The following is an 18,906-nucleotide window of genomic DNA, read 5'->3' as shown; positions in this document are numbered from 1 at the left end:
ACGACAGAGGACAAGATGGTTGGACAGTGTTCTCAAAGCTACAAACATGAGCCTGACCAAACTGCGGGAGGCAGTGGAAGACAGGAGTGCCTGGTGTGCTCTGGTCCATGGGGTCACGAAGAGTCGGACACGACTAAACGACTAAACAACAATACTTAGCTTTCCTTTGTCTCTGTATAATGAAATCCAAGAGGACACAATCACTTCCTCCCAAGGTTCCCAGTAAAGAAAGAAGGGGCAGGGACCCAGAGGGCACTTCCATACAACCTGTTTGTTGAGGATCATCCTCATTTGTTTGCAAGGAAATTAGATGACCTAAGCAAGTATTATCTTGCACTTTCCAGTCATTGTCCTTATCGTGAAAAGGCTGAGCTTTTGGGAGAGCAGATTTGTTGCAAAAGAACTCCCAATCAGTTTGAATGGTGCAACGTGGATGTGTTTGTGTGTGACAGAAGCCCACCTGAATATAGCAACTGGAAGCGTCCTCAAAGGTATGGGAAGAAGGCCAGGCCAGGCAAGGCCAGGCAGGCACCCAGCTCAGCATGGGAAATGAATGGGAAAAGTATAAAGAAACAAAAACAAGGTTCTGATGATGTGGTAATGATTCATCTCCTTTTTAATCCAGTACTGTATGGTGTTTGTTTATCTGAAGCTCAGCCCTGCCCTGCCAAAGTGCCAAGAGATTACTGGAACCTGAGCTGTAGGTCAAGGTAGCTTTGAATGGAAAGGCTGGGATAGGTTGAAGAGGGCTTGTGTTCCCTCCTTCTGCTTTTTCCTTCTGCCAGGAGCTCAGACCATAGCAAAGTCTCACCCAGCAGCCAGCTGTTGTTGCTGATCTGCAAGATGAGCACCACTGCCACAGAGAGAACAAACTTGTCTTAGGGCGTTTTAAACTTGTGTGAGTGTGTGTGTGTGTGTGTGTGTGTGTGTGTGTGTTTAAAGCAACAACAAAAGAAAATTAACTGGTTGGGTAACATCAGTGGGTGGGACTAATTTTTTTGCTTTCAACCCATCTTAGCTCAGCCTGACACTGCACCGATGGTTATGGTTAAAGAGTGAGAGTTTAATTCACCCAAGTGCTTGCAGAAGGAAGTATCTGCCCAGTCGGCAGCCTCTGGGACCTCAACAGCCCTGGGCTAAGAAGGCACGTGGGGAAATTGTCTCCATCGTCACTGAGAGGATGCTGCAGCAGGGGAACAAACTGCCTAGGATGCCAAACACTGTAGGTCTCCAGCTTTCTCTTTCTGATTTCATGCTTTCATTCAGTCTACACAGGTGGAGAGGTGGATGAGCAGAACTTGGGGATGCTAGTGTTGGGATATTGTGCAAGCAAGTGCTGGGCTGCTGGGTGTAAAATCTCATAGACTCTGGCACAGCATGTGGTAGGACGTTGGTGGGTCTTGTAAATATATGGTGGAATGGCACCAGAGCTGCAATCCAGCACCCACTTCACTGAGACCAAACCACCTTGAACTTCGGGGTATTTGCATTTGAGTAAAATTGCCTAGGACTGAGCTGCACAGGACTCTGTCATGAGCAAGTCATCCTTTGGATCCTGAAATGGCTTACATCCTGCAAACCAGAGAGAGAGGGACTTGTGATCTGCCATTGTGATTTTCTCTATAGATAGACAGAATAGGCACAACGAGAGGGTCATCCCACTAGAAAGGATAGCATTTCCATGTCCTCTGTGAACCTTCTAGATGATATTGTTTAGAGGCTCTGCGATCTGGTAGTGTCCTGAACTTGGATTTTTTAAATCCCACATCAGCTATAAATGTAAAGGGTGGTTGCATGTGAGTCTCTACTTCCCAGCCCCAGTTCCTCTCCTGTCAAAAAGGGGGGATGCCTCTTCTTCAAACAATGGCTAATTAACTTATAATGGAATTCGGCGTCATGAAATGTGTTGAAGGCCTTAAAAAAGATTTGATGGGAGAGAGGACTATCAATGGCTATTAGCTGTGAGAGCTCAATGGAACCTACATAACCAGAAGCCACACACCTCTAAGCGCTGAGAGCAAATAACAGAGAATGTCATCACCTTACATGCTCTGCTTGTGCATTATCCAGAGGTGGATATTAGAATTTGGGACTAGAAGGGCCTGTGGTTTGATCCAGCAGGCCAATTCTTACACTCTTAACAGTAAGCCTCAGATGGGATGTTGAGTGACTGTTTGAAATGAGAGTGGCAGTGTATTTTGTACATCTGCAAATGTTGAGTAAGTGAATAATAGCTTCTGCCACAGAGCTATAGTGGAGCATAAAGGATCATGCTTATAGATTTTAGCAAAACCATTTCACTTGATCTTAAAGGATGTTACTGTAAACCCCTTAATTGGTCAAGCGAGCCATTTCTACAAAATACCGGTACATGCCGTGCTTAAATTTGTAAATTTATGCATGGCATGAAGAAAGTGGATATCTCCAGCAGATAACCTGTATAGATAAAAATGCTTTAAAACTTGGCTCAGAAGGTTAGAATTTTCTTTTAAAAAAGAAAAGGTAGAGTAGGAGCATACACCCAACTTGTCTGATCTGAGAAGACAGACCTGGGCTTGTCTCACTGCTTGACTTCAAACCTTCTCAGCAGCCCCCTGTGGGCCTCAGTTCCCCACCTATAAAATGAGAATGTTAGCAACATATTTCACAAGTCTGTTGTGAAGAGGAATAAAAAAATACATTAAAATAAAAGGAAGAGGAGCGAGAAGGAAGAGAGAGCAGAGGTGTAGCGTGTGGGAGTTTCACAAACATGGTTGCCAACATGTCTATTCAATGGCTATGCAAGAAGGACAACTTTATTAGGAGCAGTTGATCCAAGATCACACATCACATTCACTCTCAATGGGCAAGGGTGGAGGAAAAATGGTCAAAGAAGAAAGGGAACTCCTGCCCGTGAAATGAGTGATAGCTTATGCTTATGCTCAGCTACAGACTGAATATTCATTAGGGAGAAACTATTTCATTACAAGTTGGTGCTCATCAATTTGGTTTGCTGTTGCATATTCTGCAACTTACATGTGCCAGAGGCAGTGGTGGTGGGTGTGGGACTGAAGGAATTGCTCACTCTGTGCATTCCTTCCACACCCTGGCAGCAAAGCCCTCCTCTGGGGAAGAGCAGATTTAGTGGAATCTGGAGAGGGTGGGATGAAATGCAGATCTTGATGTAGCAGAGAGATGGCAATTTATGCAAGCTGAAGATGTTTATCAACCCTACTTGAGAGCCTTTCCAAGAGGCCCAGGCTCTTCTCTTAGGAATTCTTCTGTTCATGCTAAAACATGTGTGTAGGCACCTGCGAGGACCCCTCCCTATAATTTTGCATATACATGTCCAGCATCCTTTGTATTGGCTTCTGTTTGCAGGCAACCCCCACTCCTACCCTGGGATGCTGAAGGTGCAGGCCATGTGGCAGAGTTTACACTGTTCAGGAATCTGGGTGGCATCCAGAATCCAATTTTTCTGCCTGGTGCTCTGGTATTTCATCAATTGACTCAGATTGTAAATCTTTCATTAAAAAAAGAAGAAGAGGTGTGTCTCTAATCCTCATCATAGCAGTAGTAGTACAGAAAAAAACAACAGGAATATGTACAAAAAATGTGCAACTCAGTGAAAAGTAATGCTCTGCTCACACGCTGTTGTTGTTCTGGCCTCTGAAAAGGGAATGCCTCTGGCCAAAGGTTGTGTCGCAACCTCCAAATGTCAGATAACACACAAATGAGGCATGCTAATTTAGTTCATCTCATTTGCATATACATAATTTGCACAACTATCTCCAGATCGCCTTCCCTTAGTGTTGCCCTTTATTCTGAACATCCTTCAGTTGTAACTCTGTTTGTTAATTTCCAACATTTGTAGACTGCTTTTCTTCATAAATGGGCTCAAAGCGGTTTATAGAACAATCAATAAGACATCCATCAAATAAAATCACGATTGGAACAATAAAAAAGGTCAAAACATGAAATAGGTCTAATGGAACGTATTGAAGATGCCTGTTGGAATAGACAGGTCTTTGTCAAGTGCTTGAAGTTCAACAGGAAAGGGGCCTGTCTGATCTCAAGTCGCACAAGTCTTGGTGAACATCAGAGGTGCATCTGAGCCATGGGGGACCACTAACAGAGGCAATATTTTTCACAGGAAATATTGCTCCCAGAAGAAAAGAATAACAAGAAAGTTTAAAGCAGAGGTGGTCATGTAACTGATGTTGGACGTCAACTCCAGCTAGCATGGCCACTGGTCAGGAACGATGGGAGCTGTAGTCCAACAACATCTGGTTGGCCACAGGTTCCCTTTCCTTAGTTTAAAAGGGCCAAGGCAGGGGCCTAACCAAATCCCTCTTGGCCTCTGATCTGCTATCCAGTACTATGGAATATGGCTAATTCAAACAGTATGCAAGGCTGGAATTCTGCAGTGAAATTGTGGTTCTGGAACTGCTCTGGAATGGTCTTGAGCACATCCTAAAACCTGTTGGATCCTGCCAAAGTTTTGGAGACTCTACTGGATGAAGACGATTGACCATTTGCCAACTGGATATAGAACTACTTGGTAAACTGGTCATCTGTTGCCCTGCCAAGTAGTATGGAAACTCTTGCCACACTCTGCACCTCTTCAGAAATCCAGGGAAGCAGGGGGAGGCTGATAAAATTCTACTCGACAATACAGATGACCTGTTTACCAGATCTGTAGTCACCCAAAGTCATGTGTGCCATATGGCACACATCTCCAGACCTGTGTTGCCCATTGAAAGTGAACTACTACATTCAGGACCCACACAGGAAATAAACCTGATAAGTTTATTAAGAGGCTTATGTAGAACTGCAGAGTTTTTTCTCCATATTTGGCTCATCAGGCTGTTGGGACCAAGCCATGCCCACCTCCTTTACACCTGAAGGGAGATAAAACATGGCCAGGCCAATGGGGGTTTTATGGTTTGTACAGTGGTACCTCGGTTTAAGAACAGCCCTGTTTACGAATTATTCGGTATAAGAACTCCACAAAACCGAAAGTAGTATTCTGGTTAGCGAACTTTACCTCAGTCTACGAACGGAAGCCAAATGGTGGAAGGGCACCGGTGGCGGAAGGCCTCATTAGGGAAAGCACATCTCGATTTAAGAATGGCTTTGGTTTAAGAATGGACTTCCGGAACGGATTAAGTTCGTAAACTGAAATATACCACTGTACTGGCAAAAATGTTATGATGTCAGGTGGTTGCCAGGTGGGTGGGTAGCTAACTCATAGAACTACCATGCCCAGAGTTCCTTGTGGAATAGCAAGCACTGGAGTATATCACTTAGTAAGTGATTGCTTGAGTTGATGAGATAATAATTTGTAACAGCAGTTTCACCTATACAAATTATCACAAGATGGCTGCAATGATTGCATGGGAAATCTACCTTGTAAACCTCACCCTGATGTGCATTGTCATAGGAGTAGCGCTGAGAGGAATAGCTGAAGATCGTCTTGCTCTGGAAACAAAACTAACCCAACAGTAGGCTTGACCAAGTAATCTGCATTCCTCTCCACACACCTCTTTGCCAGGGCACACAAGCCATAGCTTTTATGAGCTCTATAAATCTTCTGCAAATTTAAACTGTAACATAAAAAGGTCTCTAATTGGCCTTTTACCCTCATGCGGTAACAGTTCTAGTGCTCTCCCATTGCCTCCATTGTGGCACATGCATTTCCCCCTCACCCCTGGCTCAGTTGCCTTTGGACATTCTAAATGTGATTTCATAACCTCAAATTATGCACACATCAAACTGCCCTTCAATGACTGCCCTTCCCCTTCAAACATTAAAAACAATATATGGGAAGATTGTACTGATCTCCTATCAAAACTATTTGCATTCTGACTCTACTACTAGAATAATTCACAATGTTGCTGTTTCAGTGGATAGGGTTGTTGTTTTTAGCCAACCAACCTTTCATTGGGTTTCACAAACAGGGATCATAGGAATAATAAATTATACAAATAAACAGACCAAGCCTTCTCATGCCACATCACAAAAACAGCACAATAAATTTGCAGTGATATCTACAACATATGGTTCATTATTAGTGGTCAATGTACAAGTTCTAGGTTCATAAAGGTACCCCTGCCCGTAAGGGCCAGCGCTGTCTGGAGACACTTCCGGGTCACGTGGCCAGGTTCATAGAGTGGTTTAAATAGAAACAAAAATGAAAACAAAGGGGAAATGTGATAGAACGGAGGTAACATTCATCATTTTATAACTAAAACACTTAATCAGCAGCTCTGGGGGTTGTGCTTAGATTAAGTATGAGTAATACTCATTTTTCCTCTTACGTTACCAATGAAACAATACAAAGTGTTGGTATATTGATGAAAGTGGTAGGTGGGGGTTCAAAGTGATGATGATAATTTATGTTTAAATTTAAATTTAGATCAGCCAGATTGAGCCAAATGCTGATGATGGTAATTGTTCATTTTCTGGAATACTGGCATGTGTTATGAAATTAAACCACACCGGGGTAAAAACCATCTTTCTCGATCTGTCCACATGTTAATCTCGCAAGGAGAGCTGTTTCGCAAACTGTTCAGTATCCATTGTCTATTGTTGCACTGGAAAGGTACTTCCAGTGTCTGGTTATGTTGTGCTTCGCCACTTGTGATAAATGGCATATTAATTCTTTCTCTATTTTGTAAATCCAGTTAAGTTTATGAGCCCACCATTGTTTTGGAGGGAGAGGCTGCACTTTATATTGGTTGGAAAACACTTAGGCTATTGTGCAATCGTGTGTGTGTGTGTGTGTGTTAACTTTTCAATTTTACATCTCAAAATAATCATCTTTCATTATACCATACATTCAATGACTTCCCTCCTTCCCCTTCCATGGTTCATTTAGTTTATCCACCATTCCTGCATATTTTGCTATAACCATCTAATTCAGTTCTCCTATCTTACATCACTCTAATATTTATTATACTGTTGAATTTACCTTAATGCTGCCAGCATTTTCAACTATGCACAATTATTTTCCATATACTCAGTGAAATTCTTCCACTCCTCTTTAAATACCTGTTCTTCTTGCTCTCATTCTTAGACCAGCTAGTTCCACATATTCTATCATCTTAAGTTGCCAGTCTTCCTTACCTGGGAACACTCTCACTTTCCATTTTGGGGCTAACAAAATCCAAGCCACCATTGTTGTGTATATAAATAAGTTTTTCTGGCAACTGGAAACCTCTGAACAATTCCTAGCAGAAATGCCTCCGGTCTTTTTGGGAAGGTTGTTTTAAACATTTTTTTCATCTCATAAATCATTTCCCAATGTTCTTTAAGCTTTTTACATGCCCACCATGCAATGTTCTAATGTGTAATGTTTCATTTGAGGCTTCCTTAGCTCTGAAATAATTTACATCTTCTCTCTTTATTCCTTCCTTCTTTCCTGTCCCTCTTTTCACTTCCTAGTGAGGCCTCAGAGGTAGTCAAGGAGGGAGAATAAGATGAGTTAGTTAGACTTATAATAATAATTTATTATTTATACCCTGCCCATCTGGCTGGGCCTCCCCAGCCACTCTGGGCGGCTTCCATAGAAACCAAAAATGGAAATGTTATCATGGGCACTTCTAATTTGTCACTATTTTGGGGTGTGATTCAATCATATACTGGCAAATTCAGGTTGTGCAATTACAGCTTATTGGGAGCTTTTGTGCAAGAAACCCACTTCCTTAAAAAAAAGAGAGAACTTTTCTGATGAGGAAAGTGATGGGGCAATGTGGTAGAATGTGTGAAATAACACTTGCTTTGATACAATGAATGCTCATTCAACAATCAAAGTAATCTAATCTCCCTGCAAACAAATCAGGATGAAGGCTCAACAAACATAGCCATTTGATTCATGACTGGCTTTGACATGGTTGGCACTTTTTGCTCAATGCGTCCTCTAGGAGGCAGCTGCACTTCCTGTTTCCCTCTTTGTAGTTTATAAAAATGATTGTCACTTGCCTTATGAAATGATGTTGTTAAGCAGTACATTCAATCCCCCTCAAAACCCCCATGATGTGCTACTTCTAGCTTTGTGACAAAGATCCTGCTCAGAACTGTGCAGAAATGCATGTACCCCACATACACTATATCAATATAATGTGATATTTTACATTTCTGAGCATGCAAGCAATATGCAAGGGCAGTTGATGGAAATATTTGTTGTTTACAAGAGGCCATTTTAGAGCATACACCAACAGGGCATTTTACACATGAAGCTTAAAGCGGCTTTTGCCTTAGTTAGGTTTGTAATTGAATTGAATCACAAAAGCTTCTGTTCTCATGAGCAATAACCAGCCATTAACAGAACTAGCACAAGAGAGGTTCAAAGGCAATTTAAGTCGCATGTGCTAACATCATTAGCATTTATTTTTATATAGCACATTTAAATTCTTCCTAGTAATTTTTACAACAGCCTTGTTGTTTTTGCAAGTCTAACACAACTATCCATCTGGAAATGATTGCTTTTGTTGTTTATATTGCACCACTAAGGTACACACACTTTACACAGTAGAAGAGGACATCTCCCTGTTCTGCAGAGCTTACAATCTAAAATTGGTCACAGTCAAAACAACACATGAAGGGGAGGAACATAGAGGCTGGATCAACATAGAAGCAGTATGCAATTGCATGCACCTAGGCAAAGGCTGACCTATAGCAGAGCATGAGAAATGGGAGATGGAACCAAAGGTGCCAAAGAAAGGGATTTGAAGGAATCAAGAGAAGTGACATCCTGCAGCAGTTCTGGGAGGTAATTTCAAGCATGTGGGGCAGCAAGAGAGAAAGGGTGGAGTCTTTTCAGGGAACAGAACTTTACAAGGCTCAGGACAGAGGGGGGGAAATCACAAACGTACAGGTGTATATGTGAGAGATAGGGGATGGAGGGTTTCAAAAGTAAGGGTAATAATAATTTGTGTTGAACTGATAGCACTGAAAGCTGCCTTATACCAAGTCAGATAATTGGTCCATCTGTTGTTGTTATTTAGTCGTGTCCAACTCTTCGTGACCCCATGGACCAGAGCACGCCAGGCACTCCTGTCTTCCACTGCCTCCCGCAGTTTGGTCAAAGTTATGCTGGTAGCTTCAAGAACACTGTCCAACCATCTCATCCTCTGTCGTCCCCTTCTCCTTGTGCCCTCCATCTTTCCCAACATCAGGGTCTTTTCCAGGGAGTCTTCTCTTCTCATGAGGTGGCCAAAGTATTGGAGCCTCAGCTTCAGGATCTGTCCTTCCAGTGAGCACTCAGGGCTGATTTCCTGAAGAATGGATAGGTTTGATCTTTTTGCAGTCCATGGGACTCTCAAGAGTCTCCTCCAGCACCATAATTCAAAAGCATCAATTCTTCGGCGATCAGCCTTCTTTATGAATTGGTCCATCTAGATTATTGTTATTATTAATAATACCCCACCCTTCCTCACGAAGAAGTCCAGTATTATCCACACTGACTGGCAGAAGCTCTCCACTGTTTCTGACAGGGTCCCTCCCAGTTGTACCTGGAAATTTTCAGGACTGAATCTGGAACCATGCAAAACAGATGCTCAACCACTGAGCTATGCTTTTTTTTTCTAGGACAGGAAGTCAAAGGAGGGTTATAGGGAGGCATTTCATGTGATCAGAATGATGAGAAAGGTGTATTATTTTGGCAGAAGAATGCCTGGTAGATGCAAGGGGATTAAGAGGAAGCAATGGAAGACCAAGGAGGAGAAGATTGTAGCTGCCTAGCAAGAGATGATCAGGGCATGGACCAGAAGCTTTGCTCAGAGGACAAAGAGGAAGAGCCACATTTTTACAATGATATAAAGGGAGAAGTGACATGACTTGACCACAGACTCAATATGGGGAATAAGGGAGAGAGAGAAGTCAATAATAAAGTCAAAGCTATGTGCCTGATCAATGGGGGGTGGGGTAATAACATTGCCAAGGGATAAAGAAAGCATGAGTGGAAAGGAGGGCTTGGAAGGATGAGGTGGTCAGTCTTGGACATAATGAGTTTAAGATGTTGACAAGCAGAGATATTGGAGAGGAAGCTGGAGATGTGGGACTGAATTACAGAGGAGGCAGAGATGGGTGTCATCTGAGTACAAGTGGTACTAAAAACAATGGCTATGATGAGGTCACCCAGGGATAGTGTGTATGAAAAAGAAGATCAGGGAGCTGGGGATAGATGGTGCTGAGAAGCTGGTAGAGATCAAGGCAGAACTAGCTGGTCTGGTGCTAACAGTGGGAGGAGATTTAAATCAGAAGCAGCTTCTGCCAGAATCTTTCCTGTACTGGAAAAAAGAGGAGGAACTGCTGCAGACACAGCATTAAAGAAATAGGAATGACAAGGAAAAGGGGAGTCAACTGCCCTAGTTGCGGAATAAGCACTGCCAAAGGTACATGGGTATGGCAGGTGTGTTGTATGTATTCATAAGGTTCAGTGGTATAGTGAAAGTACCGCGATAAGCTATAAACTTTGAACATTCAACTTTTATTTATGTGTGTTGTAATGTGTTGTAATGTGTTGTAAATGTTGATGTAATCTTCTATCAGAGATGGGCCGGGAGCAGGAAGAATTAAAGCAGCAGAGTAGGGAGGTGCATATCCCCTTTGGTGATGGAAGCAGACCTCTCTCTCACACCATAGTTCTGTGGGGGCATGGCAGACCCATTTTTAGGTCTCCTGTGGACAGAATCTTCCTCTGCACTCACATTCTAAGTGTGCTACTGCTGCTGCTGCTGCTGCTGCTGCTGCACAATTTAATACTTGGTCCTGTAGCTCATGAGTTTGGGTGTTGTGCTAGTGACACAGGGTTTATAATAATGGTTTTATTACATTTTTATGTTTTATGTTGCACACAGCTTTGAGATTTATTATCATGGCAATTAGTTTATAAGTGTTCCTCAATAAAGTAAATGAAATAGTTGCTATCATTACCACATTGACCTCTCCCATCCCCTATGGGGAAAGTTGGTCAATGGTACAATCAGCACAATTTTCTCTGTAGTCTGGGCAAAGTATGGGATTTTCTTTCTGGAGTTCTTCACAGAAGAGTACTAGTGTCAAGTGCCCAACATTGCTCAGGAAATCTAAGAAATGAAACCAAAGGAAACCCCAGTGAAGTTTTGAAATCGGTGGTTGAAAGGTTGACTGCAATTTTGAAAGGCATCTATTTTTTCCCAAACAGACAAAAACCTGCTTCTTGATTTCAAGAACCATCATGAAAAATTTGGTTACAATATCTTAAGAGGTGTTCAAGTGCATAGAGAACAGACAAACCATTTCCCAAAATATATAGTAGTTCTATATTAATGTTAAAGGTGAGGCACAGATAAACTTGGAAAGGAGAGTTCTAAATGGCTGTGGTTAATGGAGGTTGGACGAGGCTACAAGCCCAACAGTAGTAGCAAGAGAATCATACTACTCACACCACTAAGAATACTGGTCTGTGTTTCCTAGGCAGCCACCTACTGCTTTTCAGCTATCAGTTTTCTTAGGATGTACACATTATTAACTAGAAAAGCATCTAAGTTGTTCTTTTTCTCAATGCATCAGAACACAGTATTGGCCAAGAAACAACAGGACAGATATGGATTGTGGAGAACATTGTATGTACACCCAAACCAGCAGTGGCAGCACACTGAACGCAGAGCAATTAGGAGTGTATACACAGATATTGGGATGGCTAGAGGGGGGTTCCCAGGCCTGTGGCTGGGTGTGGTCAACCACAGGCTTTGTATGCGAGACCTAACTTGCACATGGAAAGGTAGCATACTTTAGAAATTGCCCAAGTTGGCTGCATTTCACATTGGAGGGCAGAGCTGGCATTTAAATTCAGTCCTGCCTGTTTTATTAGTCAATCTGCTGCTGCCTCCAAGCCACACCGGAGGAGAATGGTTTGGGGATTCAATGCACTTTACATACACACTGTGTGTTTCCTACAAAGGAAAACATGGCCAGGTAGTGCTGGAAGAGATCCCTGAGCTGTGGGGAGCCAGTGATGTGAATCAGAGCCAAGCTCAGATGCAGGGTGTTTGCTAAACACATGCTCTTCTATTTGACTATAAAGTGAAAGTGGGTGCTCTGCCTTTATCACTAAACTGAGCTTGCTGACAGCAGGGGGAAAACTGCCCTCTCCTCTGCCTTCCTTCTCTGTGCTATGTTGCTTTAATTCCACCCCTAGCCCAGCTGCAATACCAAGGAAATTACTGGGGTATTATTGGGGTAGGGTGGGGGTGATCTTCCAGCAGGTGAATGCAGGACAGCAAAGCTGGGGAGGAGGCAGTTTTTGCTCCCATTGCCCCCCATGGTCCATTTAGGGATAAAAGTAGATACCTTCCTGCTCTATAGCCAAACCAGCAAGTGCACATTTCAGAACAAATGTATCTGGTTCGGCCCTTGCTTTTTCACCTGAGGAGGAATCCAGTTGATTACCAGACAGTCAAGGCAGCTGGGATAGTAATGTCTGTTTCCAGCAGCAGCAGCAGCAAGCAATACCGGGCAAGTGCTGACTTGTGCTGTGACGGTTTTCCTCCACCAGGCCAACTCACGCCACCACCCTCTCCTGAGGGGGAGGCTGAGACTAGAGTTACACGCACACCCCATCGTAGGCCTTGTAAGAGCTAGGCCAGGATAAGAGACACAAACGTGTTGCCTGCTTTCTACTAAAACTGTCAAACTCGCCCTTTATTTGGCAGGCAGTCGCTTTTCTCTCAGCACAAGCTATTTTGTTTTGCTCACCTGGAGCACGGAACTGTGTGTGAAGGAGTGAGTCTGTCAAACAAAGTGAGAACTAGAAAAGATGTTCAGAACACAGAGCTCCTCCTTTCCTTACTGCCTCACTACTGCTTTATTCCACCATCTCTCCCTGAAAAAAGGCAGATTCCTTTCATCCTTCTCTCACACACAAGAGTTTGTGTGACTTGCCTAGATATGGAGAATGGGTGATGGGTTTGGCCCTACCTACTGCTGACCCTTCTGGCTTTGTCCTTCTAACTATCTCTGAGTTGAGGGCACCACCCATGTGCCATCTCACACAGAGCCCCTTTCATTTGTTTCCCTTAATGGCCCATCGCCCAGGCTATCACCTCAACACAGAAAGCTAGCCTGACTCATATTTTAACACTAGAAGAATCTTACATACAGCCTACTTCCTCCCCTCAAAACTCCTAACAATATTTCTACATGCCAGAAGAAGATGACTTTTAATTTGTAAGTTATACAATGACTTCAAAATGGCTGCCCTCGTATGAGAAAATATGGTAGACCTCAAAAAAGAAGCAAACCAGAATGGTGGCTCTCAGTTAAGCATTTCAAGAAGTGTTTCAGTAGAGGAGCTCTGGGATATCCCAGAGGCAGCCTTGTCAATTATTTTCCTTGAGGATTAACTATCTGCTCAAGGATGTGTGCAGCTGTTGGCATTTATTTAGGGATTAATCTGAAGAATAAAAGCACATTTTTGTCCAAGGATTTTTGTGGAGTAAACATATATGTATGGGGGAAAGGGCTGTCAACTTCACTGGGAAACAATTATATAAAAATTAAAAGACAAGGAGCTCGGGACAATTTGAACAGAGGCATATGAGTTCCTGTGTGAGGTTTTCTATCCTGCAGAGGAAGGCATTTGATCATAGGCCTAGCCTTCCTGCCTCCTTTATTCCCTCATTATCAAAATTTCTGAGTGGCTCCATGATAGCAATGGAGAAAAAATAAATAAATGCTTTACATATTTCATTTGTTTTGTAACCTATGACAACAACTATTGCTGGTCAGTTAAGACAGTTTTATTTGCTACCATCTAACCCAGTGGTTCTCAAACTTTTCTCTCTGGGCCAAACTTTCAGAATAAAAATCTGCTTGCACCATGCTGAAGTTGTTATTGATAAGAAATACATGGGGGGGGGGAATACAGTGCTTGATTTATTACACAGAAACACAGCTACTTTATAATATGATCATGAGACATTCAAAAAGAATAAAACAATGCAGCTACTCCCAAAATATAAACGAGCCTCTTATATATGTAGTATGTATACAAACTCAGTGAAAGGTATGAGCTTACTTTTGTCAGGTAATCTCATTTATATTAGGTCTAATTTGAGACAGACAAACTCTCATATCCTCATCGACACCAAAAAGCCCTTCTCTTTTCTGGTCTTTCACATTTGTCAGAGTTGAAAATCCCTGTTTCATACACATATCTATCCATAAAAATATTATATTGATACTCTATGCTACACTACTCAACTGTACTACATTGAAATATTTAAATGTTTCTTTGATTGTTCTTGAATCTTCCCAGCACGCCACACCATTTGAGAACAACTGATCTAAGCAATAAAAATGAGAGCTTCTTTTGGGATTAGTTCCTTAAGACTTGAGTGTACCTGAAGATCCAGGTAAACGCCCCATAAGTTTACTCATACATCTACTCTCTGACAAAGTCATTCGCAATCTAATGAGGTGCTGGAGTTTTGTTTCATGTTCAAATTTTCTGGGAAACGGATGCACAATATATTGTTCTTGTTTAGTCGTTTAGTCGTGTCTGACTCTTCATGACCCCATGGACCAGAGCACGCCAGGCACTCCTGTCTTCCACTGCCTCCCACAGTTTGGTCAAACTCATGCTGGTAGCTTCAAGAACACTATCCAACCGTCTCGTCCTCTGTCGTCCCCTTCTCCTTGTGCCCTCCATCTTTCCCAACATCAGGGTCTTTTCCAGGGAGTCTTCTCTTCTCATGAGGTGGCCAAAGTATTGGAGCCTCAGCTTCAGGATCTGTCCTTCCAGTGAGCACTCAGGGCTGATTTTCTTAAGAATGGCTAGGTTTGATCTTCTTGCAGTCCATGGGACTCTCAAGATTTATTTCCCTACAAAATGATAGGTTGTATCTTATGTGGTAAGAGTAAAAAATCTTCTGTGTCTTATAAAGTAATGTTCGAAGCAGGCCTATATCATTTCAAATATCTACTAAACCATCTGTTCAGGCGAAATTAAGAAATGGAAGGAACTTTTCAAAGTAAAGAGCATATGATTACATTACATGTTCTAGTGTTTTATAAAGTTGTTGTCTATATTTTCCTCCACAAGTCTAAATACAGGAGTAAATGCAAAAGATTTGCTGCTAGGGACAACTTACTTGTGATGATGCCTGGTGATCACATAAAGAAATCTGGGGGCGGGGAGGACAAGCAATAGTTCCTGAAATGTGAAGAAAGCATTATGTGCAAAGCTGCTATATTCTGGAACAAAACATAAAGGAGATCCGCTTATTATAAGCAATATTGCATTCACCTGGCAACCGGGATGGAATTAAACTACTATTTGGGCTTGCAGAACTCATTTTCCGCCTCTGATTTCTCTGGGCATGAGTGGCGATTCATGAAATAAGGGGAGATGCTGTGCTCCCGGGACTCAGTACAGAGATCTGCATTCACTTCCTGATGGGTGTAAGCCCTGGAAACAACTCAGTAGCTGCAGTTCCTCCACCTCCAGGAGGCTACCTATAAAACTCAGGCAGTCATCACTGAATCAAGTTACATTTGTTTTGGGTTTTTTTGCTAGTTATCACTGTCCCTGCAGCTTGACCCCATCATATAACCCTGGGAAGCATGGGTCTCAGAACAGTACACCTTTGTCTCATATCCGTGCCTTAAGCCAGTCGCGAGGATATATTCAGTCAAAAGCATCTTCTTAATGGCATATTGGGTAGATGTCGATAGCACAGTATGCACTTGATTAACTGTGCAAGGTCGTTAAGATTCATGCTCCAAAGAGCTTATGACAGAAGAAATCAATGTGTAAGGAAGGTTTGATTAAAATTCTTCTCTGGAAGGATTTGAAGTGGCTGGATAGTCAGCGTACATTGTTTATGAGGAAATGAAGCAGTGATAATCAGAGTGATGGATGAATGGAATAGACAGCAGAGTTAGGCTAGAAGCTGAGGTGGAGTAAAGTGCACAGAGCAAGATAGGGAGAAATAACAAAACTAATAACTCTCTCCCTGTATCTGGCAACTTTCATCTGCAGGTCTCAAAGCAGTTTGCAGAGGTGGGTCGACACCATTCCTTTAATTTACACACGTGATTGAGAGATTAGGACTTGCTTATTACAGCTGCATATCAGATAGTTGATGAGATAGGGCTACATTAACTTGCCAGGCAGCTTGATCCTACAGACATCATACCTCAGGCAGTAAAGCAGTTGGCTCACGCCTGCTTCAGCTGTTACATCATCCTGCCCTTAATGAGCGAGGAAGAACCTTTGGAGTTGCACTGGTCTTCCAGCAAGTGTTGGAGCTCTTAGTATGCCACAGAGAATGGGCCCATCACCTCAAATTCAGCATTACTGAGGTAGGGGGTGAGTGGTAGTATGCGGCTACTGGTTTTGTAGGTAGCAAATAATTGTGCAGACCCTGTAGACTGCCCTTACAGCTCACTCCATCATTATGATGTGAATATTTAAAAGGACATGCATCGGCACTACATGGAGCTATACACATATTTTTGATGTTATAGCCCAAGCTGCAGATGTTGCTGGACTACAACACCTATCATCCCTGACCATTGACCATTCTGGCCAGGGCTGATGGGAGTTGTGACCTTCCAGATCCTGCTGGACTCCCATCAGCCCTGGCCAGCATGGTGATAAGAGTTGAGTTGAACAGTTTCTTCACAGTCAAAGGTTCTCTGTCCCTGATCTATGTTCTCTCCTTCCACTCCTTCCCTGGTTTCCTCTGTTCCCAACCTATCTCATCTTTTTGTTCTTCCAAATTTTCCTCTCTCCTTCTCTTTATCTCATGTTATATCTTATGCTGCTGAATTATGCTCATCCTGCTAGGTTGTCTTATTATAATAATTTTTCATATATTCTATATATAGCATCCAATCCTCTTCAAGTTCTTTTTCATCTCTGTTTCTTATTCTATTAGTCATGCCCACTAGTTCCACGTATTCCAGCAGTTTATGATGCCACTCCTCTTTTGTTGGAACTACGTCTGTTCTCCACTTTTGTGCAAGTAAAATCTGCGCAGCTGTGGTCGCATACATCAACAGACTCACTTGTTTTTTGAAAAGCTTCTGGGTTTTTAGGAAAGGATCTTTTATACCTAGATGCATTTTAAGCCGGTAATGTGTACACAGTCGAAGCATCTCATTCATTACCTACTTTCCTGATTCCTTGTGAACACGATCTAGCTAAAACTTACTTTATATGTTGTAAGTGCTATAAAAACATTTAACAACCAGTCCTCAACATGCATAATATTTGTTCAAAACTTCTTCCACCTGCAGCTTCAGTTACCTCCTGGTAATATTTATTTTTATTTTTTGGCACTTTTTATTTTTAAGCCTTCTCTGTTGCTGACGTTTCACAGCTTTTCATTGGAAGCAGCTCTCACGCTTTCCCTCCTTTTCTTTCCCTTTCATGACAAGGCTGATTTGGTCCTTAGGTGGGGACAAAAGTTTATTGATTGCTGTGCAAGGGTAGATTTCAGTGCTTTTGTGACTGACTGTGGGAGAGAAATTTGAGTCGAGAGGGAACTTAAACCACAGCAGCTGGAAAAGCTGGCAGGTGGGTTTCAAGAAGTTGCCATTGACTTATGGTGGCATGGGCACTTTTATGTGGAGGGTCTGGCTGCTTGTCTCAATGTCTCCAGTTTAACCAGTTGTCCGGGGCTGCCCTGCAGTTCTCTTTCATCAGCTAAGAGCAAGATACAGGTTGATTTATTTTGCATGTACCTTTGCTACACAGATGTCAGCGTTGTATGGTATGTTTGATGCTATCTGTGCATGGACATATTGAAAGAGGTCATTTCTGGGCCATCCCACTGAAAAGCAGAAACCAACCCTTAGTGCATTTTGAGGAGCCCCATGTATATAAAAATATGGAATTCTTCATGACAACAGCTTGTGCAAATCCATCATCAACATACTGGGCAGCAGAGATGCAATTTCTACAGTAGGCTAGCTTCCACACACACACACACACACACACACACACTCCTCCATCCAACAGTAATTATCACAAGTCACATTCAGATGACCTGTGTATTGAACATTCATCCTAATTAGTTTGCAGGAAGTATGCAGGGAGGTCAGCTTTCCTTATTGCAAAATGTCTGGGTTTTGTTGTGGGGGGAAGGTAAGTTTGTCGCGCAAGAGCTCTAATTCACTTTAATTGTGCAAGCTGAATTTGTTGAAACGTGATTGAATGCTGCCTGAAATTAATGACAGCCTGAAAGTGTCCAGAGATCAAGGAGACATTCCAGCCAGGCAGAAACACTCAAGGAGGGTATTAAGCAAGGCTGGTGAGAGCTGTGACCTAGGGAGAAGGGATATGGCTGGAGAGTGGGTGTGGCTGAAGGGTGAGATGGGCTGGAGGGCGACATTTGGCTGCTAGGCCTGATGCTCTGGATTTCTGCTCCGGAACACACAAGATTCCATAGCAGATGTGCAGAAAAGGTTTTTGGCAGAAAAGTCAAAATGAAAATGGTTCCTTGCAGGCAGAAACTAGAATAGTGCAATTGAATATCTGAGAATGCCTGTGTGCGCTGCACAGCTCAAACTGTGGGAACAGTTTCCAATTATATGAGAACTTCTCCTATTGTAGAGATATGTAAAATATCAGTGGCCTCCCTTGTGCATGGGGTTAACGGTCATGCAGTCTCTGTGTCTGATACTAAAGTCAGGTAAGGGATTATTAGGGTAGGGATGGAGCACCTTCTCTGTGAAAGGGCCAGTTCTCATGACAGTTTTACTTTGGGTGACTCTTGAGATTGCAGGATTTTCTATAATAATGCTGTGTTGTGCAATACAACATGTGAAGCTTCCGAGAAAACAGATTTTTGCTTTGCTGTGCAAAATATAAAAAATTGGGAGGGGGGAGAGAACTTGTGACGAGACTATTCAACAGCCATGGTAGCACACAAA

This window comes from Podarcis raffonei, chromosome 1 (genome assembly GCF_027172205.1).
Source record: "Podarcis raffonei isolate rPodRaf1 chromosome 1, rPodRaf1.pri, whole genome shotgun sequence".
In the NCBI taxonomy this organism is placed as follows: domain Eukaryota; kingdom Metazoa; phylum Chordata; class Lepidosauria; order Squamata; family Lacertidae; genus Podarcis; species Podarcis raffonei.
Note: the sequence above shows the minus strand (reverse complement) of the source record.